Source organism: Ambystoma mexicanum, chromosome 5p (genome assembly GCF_040938575.1).
Source record: "Ambystoma mexicanum isolate Mex_15411 chromosome 5p, UKY_AmexF1_1, whole genome shotgun sequence".
NCBI lineage: Eukaryota > Metazoa > Chordata > Amphibia > Caudata > Ambystomatidae > Ambystoma > Ambystoma mexicanum.
In genome coordinates, this window is record NC_090930.1 from 1,355,465,735 (window position 1) to 1,355,481,012 (window position 15,278).

A 15,278-nucleotide genomic window follows, 5' to 3' on the forward strand; every position below is an offset into this window, starting at 1 on the left:
TGGTCTCCCATCTCATTCGCAGAGTTCCAGTGCCTCACGCAAAGCCTACTGCCAGTGACCGCAGTCTATCGAAGAATGCGTGTCCCGGCCAAACCAGTATATTGGTGAAATAATATGCCAACTTGGGGACCACTATCATTTTTAAAAGGGACAGCCTGCTGTACAGTGAGATTGGAAGCCTAGCCCATAAGTTCAATTTGTCTCTGAGTGCCTGCATATTTTTTTCATGGTTTTCGAGTGATAGGGTGCAGTGTTGGCATGTAACCTCAATGCCGAGGTACTTAAGTTTGTCCTGGACCCATCAAACTCTTGATAAATTAGGTAGGATAGTGGTGGCTTCGTTCAGAGGAAATAACACTGATTTAGCTTCATTTATACGGTATCCCGAGTAGGTAACAAATTTGCGCACTTCATCCAGAATTGGGATGAGATTTGTAGAAAGGTTTCTTATGTATAATAACGATTCATCAGCATATAATGATATGATTTGCATTGGTCCTGTCATATGCAAGCCTCAATGTATGTGTGAATGTGTTTGAGCCACATGATACACGCTAGGGGCTCTATGGTGAGTGCAAAGAGCAGCGGGAATAGTGGGCAGCCCTGTCTCGTGCCATGTCCAAGCAGAAACAAAGGAGATAGCGTGGCCCTGGTACGGACCCTGGCAGCCGGGGAGGCATACAACAGGCAGACACACTGTATGAAGAATTTCCCCAATCCCATTTGTCGCAGCACCGAGAACAGGAACTGCCACAAAACCGAGTCAAAAGCCTTGTCAGCGTCCAATGAGGCTGCCACCGCTTGTACATTCGAGTTGAGTTGTGAGATAACGCCGAACAGTCTTCTTAAATTGAATGCCGTCGACCACCCGGGAATAAACCCTGATTGATCAGGGTGCACCAACTTCGTCATATGCGTAAGGAGCCGAGTGGCTAACAGTTTTACAAACATTTTTGTGTCTGAGCTAATCAAAGATAATGGCCTATATGAACCCATGTCGGCAGCAGGTCTCTTTCGTTTCAGTACCAGGGGGGAAGGCTGCTGGTTTGTAGCAATTCTTCCCATACTTTCAATAAGTTGGGAGCAAGTGTGCAGCTCATCTCCTTATAAAATTCGATGTCTAGTCCATATGTTCCAGGTGCCTTACCCGATGGAAGCGATTTAATAGCGTTGGTTATCTCCTCAGCGGACAGTGGCTGATTGATAGCCTGTTGGGCTTCCACCGGGAGCACCGATAGCGGTATCTCGTCTAAGTAGGCCTCTAGCTCTGCAGTTGAGCAGCCATCAGATTTTGTGTATAGGGATTAATAGAATTCATGAAAATCATTATTTACTGCTTCTTGGGTATTCAGGGTAGTCTCGGTAGAGCTCAGTATTCCGGTGACATGCTGCACACACTTCTCACCCTTGACCACATTCGTCAGGAGGTATCCCGGCCTCAATGTATCTTCTCTCACGTACGGGCGAGTAGAGCATTTGGACCTCCCTGTCTGCAAGTTCCCTGAACTTCAATAAATTCCCTTTGATGCAACCTAGTAAGGCACAGTCTTGTGTAGTGCCATATTCGACTTCTACCTTTTAAGGTCAACCTCCACCCTTTCCAGTTCCTGTCTAGTTTCCCTTAATACTCCTGAAGCCATGGATATGACCTCCCCCCTAACCCACATGCTGAAGGCTTCCCAGAAAGTGCCATGGTGTTGCACTGTCCCCTCATTACTTTGAAAATAATCCAATACACCAGTGTGTAGTGTTGCAAGAAAAATTGGGTCTGCCAAACATGAAGGTGGCATACACCATAGTGGGCGCGGGAGGCATGTCCATTTCATCTCCGTGTAACAGTGATGGGGGAATGATCTGAAGTTATGCGGGGGAGAATCCTACATTCTTCTACTTGTGCCATGAATGAAGTGGGTAATAGCCAGTAGTCTATTCTTGAGTGTGCGTTGTGGACCGTCGAGTAATATGTGTATTCACATGTGACTGGGCTTCATCCCTGCCACACATCCACCAAGTCAAGATGTTTAATCATGTTCAACAGCATACGGCCTGCATTAGTTAGTTCCCGCTGAGTAGTCCTGAATCTATTCAAGACACAGTCTAATATCAAATTAAAGTCCCCATTCCAAATGATATGTGATTGCGGACTTCCCAATAGTATATCTACGATCTAGCCATAGAACTCAGGGTCTTCGATATTTGGGCGGTATGTGTTTATTACAGTTGTGGTAATACCTGCCAGTTCACCCCACAGAATGACATATCTGCCTTGTGAGTCTATGCTACGCCTGGTTTTCTGAAACTGTGTAGACCGATGTTTTAGTGTCACCACTCCCTGGGATTGTGACAAATAGTTTGTGTAGCCGCACTGAGGGCCCCATGCCCTATCAAATGTATCGTTAAGGGCCCCCATAACAGGCGTCTCATGTAGCATCGCCACCTTGGGGGCTTGTCGGTTCATGTATGCAGCAACCTTCCGCGCCTTATTAGGGTGTTTAAGTCCACGACCACGTATGTTCCATAACATAAATGTGATGTCAGATCTTATGATGGTTAGAGTATATTCTGCCAAAGCCCGGTCATTTCAGTGCTATGCCTAGAGTATGTCTGCATTGTCTAGTCGAGGAGCAGTCTGTATTGTTTTTTTTTAACTCAAGCATATCAACTGCTGAAAACAAGCCTATAAAATATAAACTTTCCCAGCTCGCATTAACCGCCTTCCATACTCCCTCGCACATCATCACCCCCAACTTGACGATGGAACCCGAAACACAATAAAAAACATTTAGATATCCCTTGGGTTGCACTGTGTGCAGCCTGCGGTTCTACTCAGATGACCGACTTCTTGCCGCCAGCCCCAAGTTTTTAATTACTTGTGCCCATAATCACCACATAGTTAAGGTGTAGGCCACCAGGGTGGTCAATCATTGTTCATGTTGTCTGGATCATTGTTGCCTGTAGGGGGGGGCCACACCCGCCGTCACGGTCTCTTCTCATGAGCGATATAGGGATGGTGGACACAACATATGCTGTTGTTGCCACAGGATCCGCAAAGAAGTGAGCTCTTTCGCCGTGTTGTATGTGTAGCTTCGCTTTTATATAATAGCGCATACTGGACTTGCCTGGCACGCAGTGATTTTTTAACTGGATCGTAAGACTTGCTCTTGGTCAGTACGTTGGTAGAGAAATCAGGATAAATGTGTATATCTGCGGATTATTGGCGCAATGCACCTTTTTCTCTAGCCATGCACAGGATTCAGTCTCTGTCACTATAGTTGACGAATTTAGCCAGGGTGGTTTGAGGTGGAGCCCCTGGCTTGGGGACAGGAGCCAGGACCCTGTGCGCCCTTTCTACCAGGAAGTATTGCGAAAATCTGGAGGAATCAAACAGTATTTTTAATAGCCGTTCTACAAATTGTTCCATCAGGCCTTTACAGGCAGCGTCCAGGATCCCGATTATCCGGATGTTATTTCATCGGGATCACGATTCTAAGTCGTTGCATTTATTCCGAACTTTGCTGAACTCTATTGTAGGTGTGCAATGACACGATCGTATTTCGTTACCTTATCCTCCGTTTCGCTGACCCTTGTTTCCACTTCCAGCTTGGACTTCAAGGACCTGATGGTAGAGACAATATCGCCAATCTCCATGTTCACATAGCAGCGAGGAGGTGGTCATCTCTGGTGGTGTGAGAGGTAGAGGGCTGGAGCTTCAGTAGGACTCAGGATCTTAGCAGGGGTGCTAGTGTACGTGTCCACTGGCCCTTTCTTTTTGGTCCCGGAACCCTTCGTGATGCTGACCCTCACAGTGTGTCGGACCAGCGTTCTAGTAGGGTAGATTTGCCGTCAAGTGCCTACTGCGCTGTTATGAAGTTCCTCTCTGTATTCCTTTTTAGTTTCCTTTTTCCCTGTCTTTGTGTTCTTTCGATGTATTTATTTTTCCCCCTCCTTTGTATTTCTTCTCTTCCTGGTCGGATGTTCCACATGTTAACACCAGTGACAGATCAACCTAATCTCGCCAGAGATGCCATCATGACAAAACCAGGATCTAATAATAATAATAATAATAATAATTAGGCTTTTATATAGCGCTACAAACCCTCAGGTATCCGAGCGCTGCTTATTATTACCCACGGTGTGTGGTGCTCATTTATCGACCTCGGAAGGATGAAAGGCTGAGTTTGGCCCCGCCGGGATTCGAACCTGCGTTAACAGACTCTGCACGGGTGTCAAAGCGAGCGCTCTACTCGTTGTGCCACTTGACCGGCTGTAGTCGCCCACTGCAGGACGTGGGCCAGTTGGAGGTATATAGCAGGGAAGGAAGCTGTAAAAATGTTCTCAGCTGTGTAAACCGCTGGCGGGCTGGGGTGGAAAGCCAGACACCAGAACGGATCCTCTGTTTTTAGGGTAGTCCGTATCACCACACCAATGGTATCGGAGCTGGTCCACCCAGTGCGTGCGTCCTATTTCCAGATGCCCAGCATGCCACCTGCGCTCTTTAAGCCCTGCCGCTGTCATGGGGCAGGGGTACCGACAGGCATGCCGCATCTACAAGGTGCCTCACAACCACGACCCTGGCAGCTAATGCAGTAGCATTTATCACCCCAGTTTATTTAGTACATGTCCACTTGCGCCATCCGCATGAACCACTACGGTCACAGCAGCGGTTAGAGTGCTGTTTTGTCACCAGCCTTCCCATATGTTCGTTTTTTCCCGTTTATGTCCAGTGGCGCCTATGTGAGTATGTCCACAGAACACGGGGCTTTCTAGAACCTCTGTGTGTACACTTCAAGCCCAGTGCTGCATACACAGTAGGTTTAATCACATGGAAGAATAACAAACCCCCGGGCCGAATTTCACTAACCTCCGCTTGTGGTCCAGCTGCTCTTCGTGATTCCATTTTTTGTCTCTGCAATCACCTGGGGGAGCAGAAAACCGAGGCGTGGTGAGGCGTCCGGTGTAGCAGCCACGCACTGCCAGGACCCCTCTGATGCCGCACACCAGACGTTATCGGCAGATTTTCCTCATACTCCTTCGAGCGTGCCTCCTGTAGCGTCTCCGCACACCACAAGTTCCCTGAACAGTCTGGGGTATCATGCATGTGTGAAAGTTATTGTGAAATGTTCTCTCATTCGGGACCGACCAGTCGGGACGTGTCACAGGGCTGGATGTGTGTCAGTCACACCAGCCGCCCCCACTCCGTCGCTGCTTCTGATGGCATTTATATAGGATCCAGTGTCACTGTTGCTGAGTGTCTGCAGCTGTATGCGCCCTGGCTCAGGGTGTAAAATGCTGCGGCGGGCCGCTGTCAGTACCCGGGGAACAGTCCAAGTCCGTGGCCGCCGGATCTGTGACCTTGTGGACCAGTGCTCCTCTTCTCTTAGTATAGTTGTCACTCCCCGTCTCGTTCGTCACAGGAATCGAGGTCCGAGTGCCTCGTGCCCCACGTATCTGCTCACGCACAGGCGGCAAACGGGTGCCTCACAGCCTCACTTGGTTCCGAAGTTGGCCAGCGGTCATGGGGGATGTTGGCTGTTTGGGGCGCACCCCGCAAGCACTTGCTGCAGCCCGGTCACCACTCGCACCACTCCTGCGCCACCCAGGAATGTGCAGTCAGGATCGACGGCAGCCGGGCCTCACCTCAGGATTGCAAAAGCTCTTGAACAGTCGGGGTGATGTCTCCGCCATGGGCACCGTCCAGGGCCTCAGCAGTGAGCGGGCTATCAGCCATTCCCCTAGCAGTACAATGTCAGGCGGTTCCCATGTCAGAGCGCACATCAGCCAGCCGCTCCTCCATGTATTGTAGCTTCACGTTAATTGTATTACTCTGACATCTCTCAACATTATATATTTGAGTCCAAAACCCTTAAGTAGAATCCAAGACAATGAGTAGATACAACAATTGGCCGTATGTACTTTGTTGAACTTTCAACGGATTCTGTGAGATTTCTTACTACTCCTCCACGTACACATTATTTTTTCTATTACATAAATTACATTAAAATACACCACATCATACATTTACACTCTGAAAATGTCTTCCTTTACACACATTGGCCACTAGTATACAAAATAATGAAGATTGTCCAGCCTTACAGCAAAGGCCAGTCTTGATTCTAATAAAGACGAGGAGGCGAGCATTATGCATTATGCTTTACTTCTTTATTACCGCTCAAACAGCAATTCAAAAATGGAAAAAAAATTTTTTTAAAAAATGTAAAACTTGATCACACATTTTTCGAGTTCCACAGCGGAAGTGAGACCGAGAGGGGTCACCCAACTATTAATTGCATGCAGGAAGCCTTTTCATGCAGTCGCAACAGTCACCATTGCGAGATGGGTTAGAATGCACTGGGTAGGTATCGATTTGTCACAGTTTGGCGCGCACTTAGCGAGGGCCGCGATGGCTTCTAGAGCATTTGCAGCAGACGTACCTTTACAAGATATTATGAAATCAGCTGACTCGTCTAATGAATCCACATTTAAGACCTTCTATTTTAAGCCTGATAACTAATAGAGTAATTGATAGCTTTGAACAAACATAATGCTTGCCTCCTGTCTCGACATAGAATGAAGATTGCCCAGGTTTACAACGCAGGCCAGTCTTGATTCTATTAAAGATGAGGAGGTGAGCTTTACATCCCACCCAGATGGGATATGAACATACGATTTACTGTTGGAGTATGTTAACATAAGAACCCACCCTTATGACAGCGTCTCCTTTTATTTCAGGAGAGGAGCAGAAAGCAACCTAAGTAGACGCAAGGTACAAGGAAGGCTCAGTTCGAGAAGGAGATAGTCTCGTCGTCGCAAAGCCAAGGTTCCGGCGCAATGGTTTATGGAAGTTCTTCAGTTGGTTCAAGTTGACTGTTGGGATTTTCACTTACATTGGTTTCAGCGGCCAAAGAAAGAGGAGTTGGACTCATACGTGGTCTCTTTTATAAGGATGGACAGAACCTGATTGGGTAAAGTGGATAGGTCTGGACTACCAAAACACAGAGGATTATGGGGAGTAGTAGTTTATGGAGACATGTTCGTTCAATTTTAAAACTATGCAACCCTTGTTTGTGTTTTATCTCCAGAAGTCCAAGGAGGAAACAAAAAATGTGTTATCGAGTTTTAAATATAAAAAATAAAAAATAAATGTTTACATTTTTGAATTGCTGTTGGAGCAGTAATGCATAATGCTTGCCTCCTATCTCGACATACAATTCACTAGCTGCTAGGTCATCAAAAGTACAATTGTTTTTTATTATGCTTGTTTATGATGGCTTTGTCCACAAGATATGCAAGTATTCTGCCAGTGCAAGACATTTTCATGCTATCTGTGGCCCAAAATGAAATGGCTGTATTTCTTACTCTAAGAAGATCTGTAATTTCTGGCTGTGCTAATATATGCTAGTATTCCCACATGAGAATACTCTTATATTTGCTTCGTCGCAATTCCAGTGAAGAAAACCTGACTGTTTGTATATGCCAACATTTCCAGGTAATTCCACACTCATTTTAGCATCGCCCATAATGCCAAAGCACACTAATAAAACATGTCCATAACAAGAAGCTTGCCTCTGTTTTCATAACTACCACTGCTATAAGCGTATCTGTGTATGATTACATCATTGAGCCTTCTGAGAAATACCTAAATGTCAGAAACATTGATGCAGCCTCCCTGGGAAAAGCGCTGTTGCTAGTCTGAAGGAGGAGGCTGGTTGCAAATATTAACATTTGGCGCTTCTCATGACAAGGAGCCACGTTGAACGCAATTTCATGCACTCTGCCTTCGTCTGCACTACAGAAATAACAGGGGCCAGAGATTATTATCCTGGGTCTCAGAACATTGCAAATGCAGAGTAGAAAGTGCACAGTAAAACAAAGTTCTGGATAAGCACATTTTCAAGACGTCATAGCTTGTACTTCGAGATATCTAATCAATCAAGTAAATGCTGTTTCCAACTGCTGCAAATATGCGTTACAGCTAAAACACATTTAACCACTATGTGACTGGCCTTCTCCAGCTGCAAAATTATCTGTCTGAAGATTACAGTACTCTACAGTAGACAAAGAAAATTGCTGCACATAATATTTGCCGTTTTATCCAGGGACGTCATTTGGGGGTTGCGAGGGGTTGCAGCCGTGGCCGCTGCGGTCTCCCTTGCTACCTCTGTATTTAAAAAATATTTATATATATATTTCTTTTTATGGAATCTCCACTTTTTCCCGGTCCCTCTGCTTCCCTTACTTTTCTTTGACTGCTGCCCACCTCATCAATGATTCACCATGTGCACAGAGTTCATTTTGGCTGACTCCCATACATCACGGGTTAGTTGGTATACTGAGCCTTCCCCTTGATTGGCGAGGAAGCTGTCGGACCACTTCTCCTGCATAAGTCTTGGTGTGAATGTTCCTCCTCTCAATAAGGGGAAGGGCTGCAGGGGTCTTTTTTGCCATCGTGTCTGCAGCTTTAAGGGAGATTTGAACTCCCTTCCACATCTCTTCTTGGCGTGGGGAAAAGGGACCCCTCCCTGAAAGTCCTCTCACTACCTTCCCCTCTCCCCTGCACTTGCGCAATCTCAATGTCACCTGGCCTAGTAAGATTGTTGTATTTGCCTTCCCTCTGTTCCACCTCCCTTGCCACGTTGCACCTTGAAACACTTGTGTATAGGCGCGTTATAAATGCCATATCACATCATATCATATGCCTACCCGGTCTGATGCACCCGGCAGTGTCAGACCTGTCGGCACAATGGCTCCAGCAGTTTAACTTGTAATTTGCCGGTCCGGAAACAAGGGTGCCGGTAAGCAAGGTGGTAATGACGCCCATAGTCTTTGTGACGGTCGTTCTTGAGGCTGAACTTGAAGGCCGTTAGGGTTGTCTGCAGGTTATTGGGATGGCTCGGGGCAGAGCAAAGGAGGACTATAGGAAAGGATAGCATACAGATGAACAGCGAAATATAATCAATATTGATTAGCTAATCTCTGATTGCTCTTCATTTGCCATTATATTTTCTGACAGATGGAGTGTTTTCACTTGTTAACCCCATGACCACACACTTCTTTCATCCTATTTGCATGCCGCACGTGGTAATGCAATTCATTTTGGGTCTAATGTTTAAAGTATCTCCAAGCAGTTTGGTAGAAGCACTGTGTCTAAAATATGTACTCAGGCACCACACCCATGCATCTCATCTCATTGCATTCTCATATATGTTTTTAACTGTTAATGATTTGTCCAGTAGTTCTGTTTTGACAGCTTTCCTAAAATCTTGGCACATGGGCCTTAATCCAGATTGTCCCTGGCCTGCAAAACAGAACTCTTCTCACTAGCCTGACTGAATTTGCTCCTCTTTGGGGCCTCTGCATTTTGCCCATTTGCCCTCATCTTGCACTTGTTTGACAGATAGGGTACTAAAGGGTTTTTAACATGTCTTCCTATATTTTAATGTGTTTAATGTTTTGTATTGTTTTTAATAAGCATGGAAGATGAACAGGGAAGACATAGTTGAGCTGATAGTACAATTCAGCTTATTAGCTATTTGCTAAAGCCAATTGCATATGCAGAACATACTAGTCAGGTAAATGTTAGACTGGAAATATTATTGTGCCTTCTTCCTGCTCACAAAAATGCTGACAAAGTGAATTTGAAAAGCTTGGCTCTTGTACTTCTTCTGGTCAGAGTAAGTGGATATGCACTGGAATATGGAAGGTTTCCAACAGGCGGATTACTACAGTTTTGGGTGTGTTTTCATCTATGGTTTTCGATTATTTTATGTCATTGCCCTTCAGAGCCGTGAACTTTTTTATCCTCTTCAATGTAATGGGTTTGTACTGCCTGAAATAGCATTGCATGACCACTGGCTTCCCTGGCCTGACAGCACTTCTGTGAGTATATCTTTCTTGGTACTGTGCCATAGTTTAGATGGCTGTACACCATGGTGAGAGGCTTTAGGCTTTGGATTACTAGACATGAAAAGGAGAGCTGTAGGATGCTAGGACAATATTCAGTTACATTATTGGTAATATCAGGGACTGCTTATTATTTGACTATATTATTTTTATGCTCATATATTACCTCTTAAAGAGAATATATACCTAAATACTATATAAACGTGTGACAGCATTCGTTATGTGCTTCTATTTATGAGCGTAAGCGAGCATGGTACTGCAAGTATAAATGCGTGTTGTTTTAATGATAAAGTAAGGTATTGATGACAGCTAATGTTAATAATTTACCTAAGAGTAATACGCATTCCTTGATGTTCTGGTGGTAGGCTCATGACAATTTTGCTGTTCAATAATAAAGCTGTCAGGTGCTCAGGGGTAGAGGTTTCTCTGTAAGTCCAGAGAACCAACTATCTCTGGAGCTTTGCATCCGATAAAGCATTATTCCGTGGCAAAAGGCCTTCCTGAAATACAGGTGGGCACTTCAAAGGCCTCCTGGGTGGAGGATAGGCTTTGGCATGCAGGATATGATGAAAACCAGGAGAGCAGAGCCCAAAATAGTGGGGTGCGTATTATTAGAGCTTCGAATCTAGAACATAGAAGCTCAAAAACATGTTTTTAACATGTTTTAAAACAGTTCTTAAGCTTGATTATACAAAGATACATAACAAACTAGTATGACGATAGTACAATAATAGAACCACAATATGTTGATGTTCAAATAACTATTGAATGCACTCTAGAAGGTAATAAATGGGTGAAAGTTGGAGTTTTATAAATGTTAACACTAATGGTACTGTGGAATGACCTGGGGTTTACCTGGAGAAACATTATCACTTATGTGTGCAACTGCTGCTAAAGGAGGAGGTCTTTTTGAAAACCTTTGTATAAGAAAAGACTTATACCAAGTGCAACTTGTAGATATCCTGAACTAGCCTTGAAGAAAATAGGCCATCAACATTGGTTTGAGGGAATTTGGGAAATCCCACATCTGCTGCCAGACACGGGCCTGTCACATTAGAAGTATTGCAATTAGAACACATTTTTAGGTTTCATACCAACAGGAAGGCAAATTACCTATATACTAGAAAATATTATGTGATCTTAAGGAGAAACTTTTAAACAATCAGTGCATGTTCTATAGAAATAGCTGCTCTAACAGCTTCACCAGTGCCACATCCAGGTTTAGCAAAAGTTCATTCCATACCCTCAAAGCACTGCTGAGTACATGCTCAACAAGGCAAGCCATCTATATCAGGCTGGGATGATAACTCAGGGGGAACATGCTTGCGGTCTGATGCTTAGTGGCCGAAATCCGTCATGAAGCACGGTATAAGACCCCAATTTGTATTTATTTAAGTGATAAGCGACTTAATTGATTTATCTTAAGGCAACATTTCCTCCGCTCCATCCATGGCAGAGAAATAGATCACTAGCCATCCATGATCATTCTATCAGGGTGCAGTCCACAAATGGAAAACTGTGTTAGTTCAGTTTCAGTTTACAGTTTGCTATACTTGGAATTAACAGCCACTAGACGAATCACAGAATTAACTAATATTCTTGAAGTTATGACTATTTAAAGAGTAACCCCAACAATGACCTTGGGGTTAGCCATGCCTGGGGAAACTATCCCATAGTGGAAGGCACAATCATGTCGCTTATAAAAGAAGCACTTGTCATATTAGATGTTGCTCGGTGACTGGATGTACTACATAATGAACAATAAAATAAACTTCAGTTTGGAGGCATACGCCCTCATTACAGGTTTGCCGGTATCCCACTTGTAATTCTGGCGGGATACCAACAAACCTGTCTTACTTCTCTGCGCCCGATATCCCGGTATTACCAGGATATTAGGGGCGCTGGAGTGCCGGTAGGTTTCCATTCCCGTGGAGTACTATAGAACTCCATGCGTTGGAATTCTGGAATTACTGGCACTGGTAGGTCAGGCCTTTCGGGAGATCCATGACTCCCACTGGCAAACTTGAAGTGTGCCGGTCTGGAAAAAACGCTGTAGGCAGAATTACCAGCATTTTTTCCACCATTTTTTCCAGACCTGCACATTTGTAATGCACCCATTGTATCTTGCACATATACGTCTCTAAGAAGAGATTACAGAGGTAGACATCCAGGAGAAGGATATGGAGAAGAACCAATAGAGAGTGAACAGGGCAAAACAGTAACATCCCATGGGAAATCAGATAGACCCGAAACCACCATCCCAAACCAAGGAAACCAAAGAAAAGGGGAAGGCATCACAATGCATGCCTGCAAATGAAGTACAGGAAAATAATGGGGCTCATATCTAAATGTTGGCAAATCTTTGCAAACTCCTTGTCCCCTGCGAAACCCGCAGGCTTAATCACCAGATTCGGGTAAATCGGGTAAATCGGGTAAATCTGTAGGAGACCACTGAAGAATTGTGACGTCTGAATTTCTCTTGTGAGTTAGGACGAGATCAGAAAGCCTGTCATGGATTCAGAGATCCTGCAAGGATTCGGCTGAAAGTTTCATGGTAACTTTGGCTTCTGGTATTTTTTACGTAGATATTGGAGAGTTTAAGGTGGAAAATAAGTTTGGAAGCCTACATAGTGAACCATCAACTTCTTGCTTCCTTTGTGGGTTATGATTGCCTGCAGAAAAGTGAGGAGTTGAAGAAAGAGAGACATTTTTGAGGGATTATGCAGGATGCATTTTTTCTTTGGAGACTCTGTGTTATTTGGGATTTGGAAACTTTTTGTTTTAGATGGGAACACTTTATACGTTTATTCTGAGAGTCAGACACACAGGCAGTTTATTTAGGGAGCCGTTTTTTTCTGTTGTTCAGAAATCCTTCCCTTGTGTGTTGTGACTTGAATTTGAAACCTTTGTTACATAAGTTGGGGAAAACTTTATTTTATGTTTTACTTTTGATGGCAGTTTATTTGATAAGCCATCATTTTGTTTGGGAAATCTTTGAAATTTTAGTTTAATAACCTTCATTGATTTCTATTTCAGAGAAAAAACTTGTATTTTTATTTTGTTTATGAGAACCCTTTTTTATTGGGGAGAAATGACAGAGGCGCAGGGGAGGAGTTCAGCCATCTTGATCCACTAGTGGACACGGATCTCTTATCCTCCTACTTAGACACTGAAGAGGGCAATGCACAGTTGATGAACATTCTTGGGACGAGGCACACAGGCAATCTGCCTCCTACAGAAGATGATGCTGCTGCAGACGTTATTGGTCATACTCGTGGTGGCGATGATGAGGATGGAACTAGGCGCGATAACGTATAGTCTGAGTAGAAGGCTAAAACGGTAGCACTGCCAGTAAAACTGGTGTCTGGAGGAGAGTGAGCACTTCACGGTTAAGCACTGGTTGGAAAGCCAGTACCATATGGGGGCGGAAGAAGGTACAAAGCCCAGTGAGGATCCAAGATCCAAGGATGTGTTACTCCAAAAGTACAGGGAGGGCAGGAAGACAACCCTCTAACAGACATCATCATTTTGGTCCTAGGATTAATTTATGGTGCCAGTTGGAGTTTCAGCATCGGAAGCCATGGATTACACCCTTTGCATGAGTCAAAGAGTAGAAAGATCTCTTTTTACCCATTCACTGGGTACCACGTCCCTGCTGAATCACCTGAGGCACTTGCGCCAGTGTGTGTTTCAGGCCAAGTTCCACCTACCCTAAGCCCCTATCAGTGATGATGATGGGACTCTGGTAAGGACCTCCCTGGCTGGCAAATGGGAACAGGGATGCCAGTGAAGGAAGCACAGATTTATCCATGTAGTGAGCGAGACCTGCTCATGCAGTGTCAGGCTGGTACCTGCCCACAAAAGGGCCAGGCCGGACATAGGGCTATTCCACAGTGTGTGTGGGAGACTGGGTCAATGTCCTGGAGAGAAGTGCTATTGAAAATATTGTCCATTAGATTGGGACATTGAGCCTAGTGTGCAGTTACTTCAGCTGGAGAGAGTCAGTGCATGAAGCGTTAATGGCCAGTTCGCAGCATCGTTTTGCCAAGCACAACACAGAGTGCATTTGAAAATGCTGAGAGTTTTCCTGTGGTAGTGTTATGCAGAGGAGCTGTATAAATAGAATGTGTTTTGTTTTTGAAGGGGTCTATTTATGTTGTATTTGTTTTCTTCTCCCCTCCTTTGAAAAGGCTACTATTCAAATTACCTAAGATAAACATTGATGTTGAAGAAATGTAAAAAGCAGGTGTCCTACTTCAGGATGGAATTCTTTTGGATGAGAATAGAATTATTTGACACTCACTGAGATTTTTGTATAGGCTGTCCATCCTCTTTGAAATAGACCATGCACCATTCACTTGTCAAGGCAGGGAGCCTGTAAATAGGGACAGTTATGTTTCCAAATACAACAAATACTAATCAGTAAGGATACCTGAGAGTATGCCCTGTAGCAATGGTGTTGTATGGCTTGCTGAGATTGGGTAATGTTGTTTTGCAACAAATGCCACCATGTCAAGGTACTCAGGTTAGACGTGAGAGTGGTTAATCTCGTAACCTCTCTCTATTCATGTCAATGCATATTGGGAGAGTGTGTGCCCTCATCCCCCTCATCCCTTTGAGAATGGAGAGATGTATAAATGATGCATACCATTGGGGCAGGAGAGATCTAAAACCCCTCTAAAACAGGAGTGACATAAACATTTAGCATGTGTTCCCATTCAAGCGAGAGGGGAGATATGTAAAAATTAAGTGTGTGCCCTCACACCTGTGAGACAGGAGAGATGTACAAATTCACTCTGCGCCCCGAATCCTGTTAGAGAGGAGAAATATAGAAACTGGGTGTCCCCACTCCTGCACAACACAAGAGGCGTAGAAATTGGGTTTGTGCCCTCAACCCTGCAAAACAGGAAGCACATCAAAATCAGTCTGTGCCCCCACTCTTATGATACAGAGGAGGTAAACATTGAGTGTGTGCCCTCAACCCGACAAGACAGAAGAGATGCAATTATTGAGTGTGTGCTCTCACCTCTGCGGGACAGAAGAGTTGTACACATTGAGTTTATGCCCCCACTCCTGTGAGAAAGGAGAGGCATAAAAGCAGAGTATGTGCTGTTAGGGAGAATTCTCCAAATGTGCTAATTTTCCTTACCTTTTGAGACCCCCAGCAACTTTACTGGATTTCTAGGTTTTGATTTTTTACCTCGGAAGAGTGTGAGCCTTTTTTTCCCACTCTTCCATGTATTTTGTGTGTGTTTTACTTTTGTGTTCTTTGGTTATGAAGTTTTAAAACAACTCCAGTGGCATCATCTTTTTCTGTGTGTCACGCAGCACCTTCAGTGCAGTGGCACAGGGGTGTCTTTTCAGACTCCCCAAAGGTT

General features: G+C 44.5%; 1 long non-coding RNA gene across 1 annotated transcript in view; it reads left to right on the plus strand.

Annotated features, from left to right (window-relative positions):
- The window catches only part of LOC138481569 (uncharacterized), a 322,679-nt gene extending 315,130 nt beyond the window's left edge, over positions 1-7,549 (plus strand). The window contains exon 5 of the long non-coding RNA XR_011274276.1: positions 6,730-7,549. This is a non-coding gene — a long non-coding RNA (uncharacterized lncRNA). The remainder of the gene's footprint in view (positions 1-6,729) is intronic.
- Positions 7,550-15,278: the final 7,729 nt, after the last annotated feature.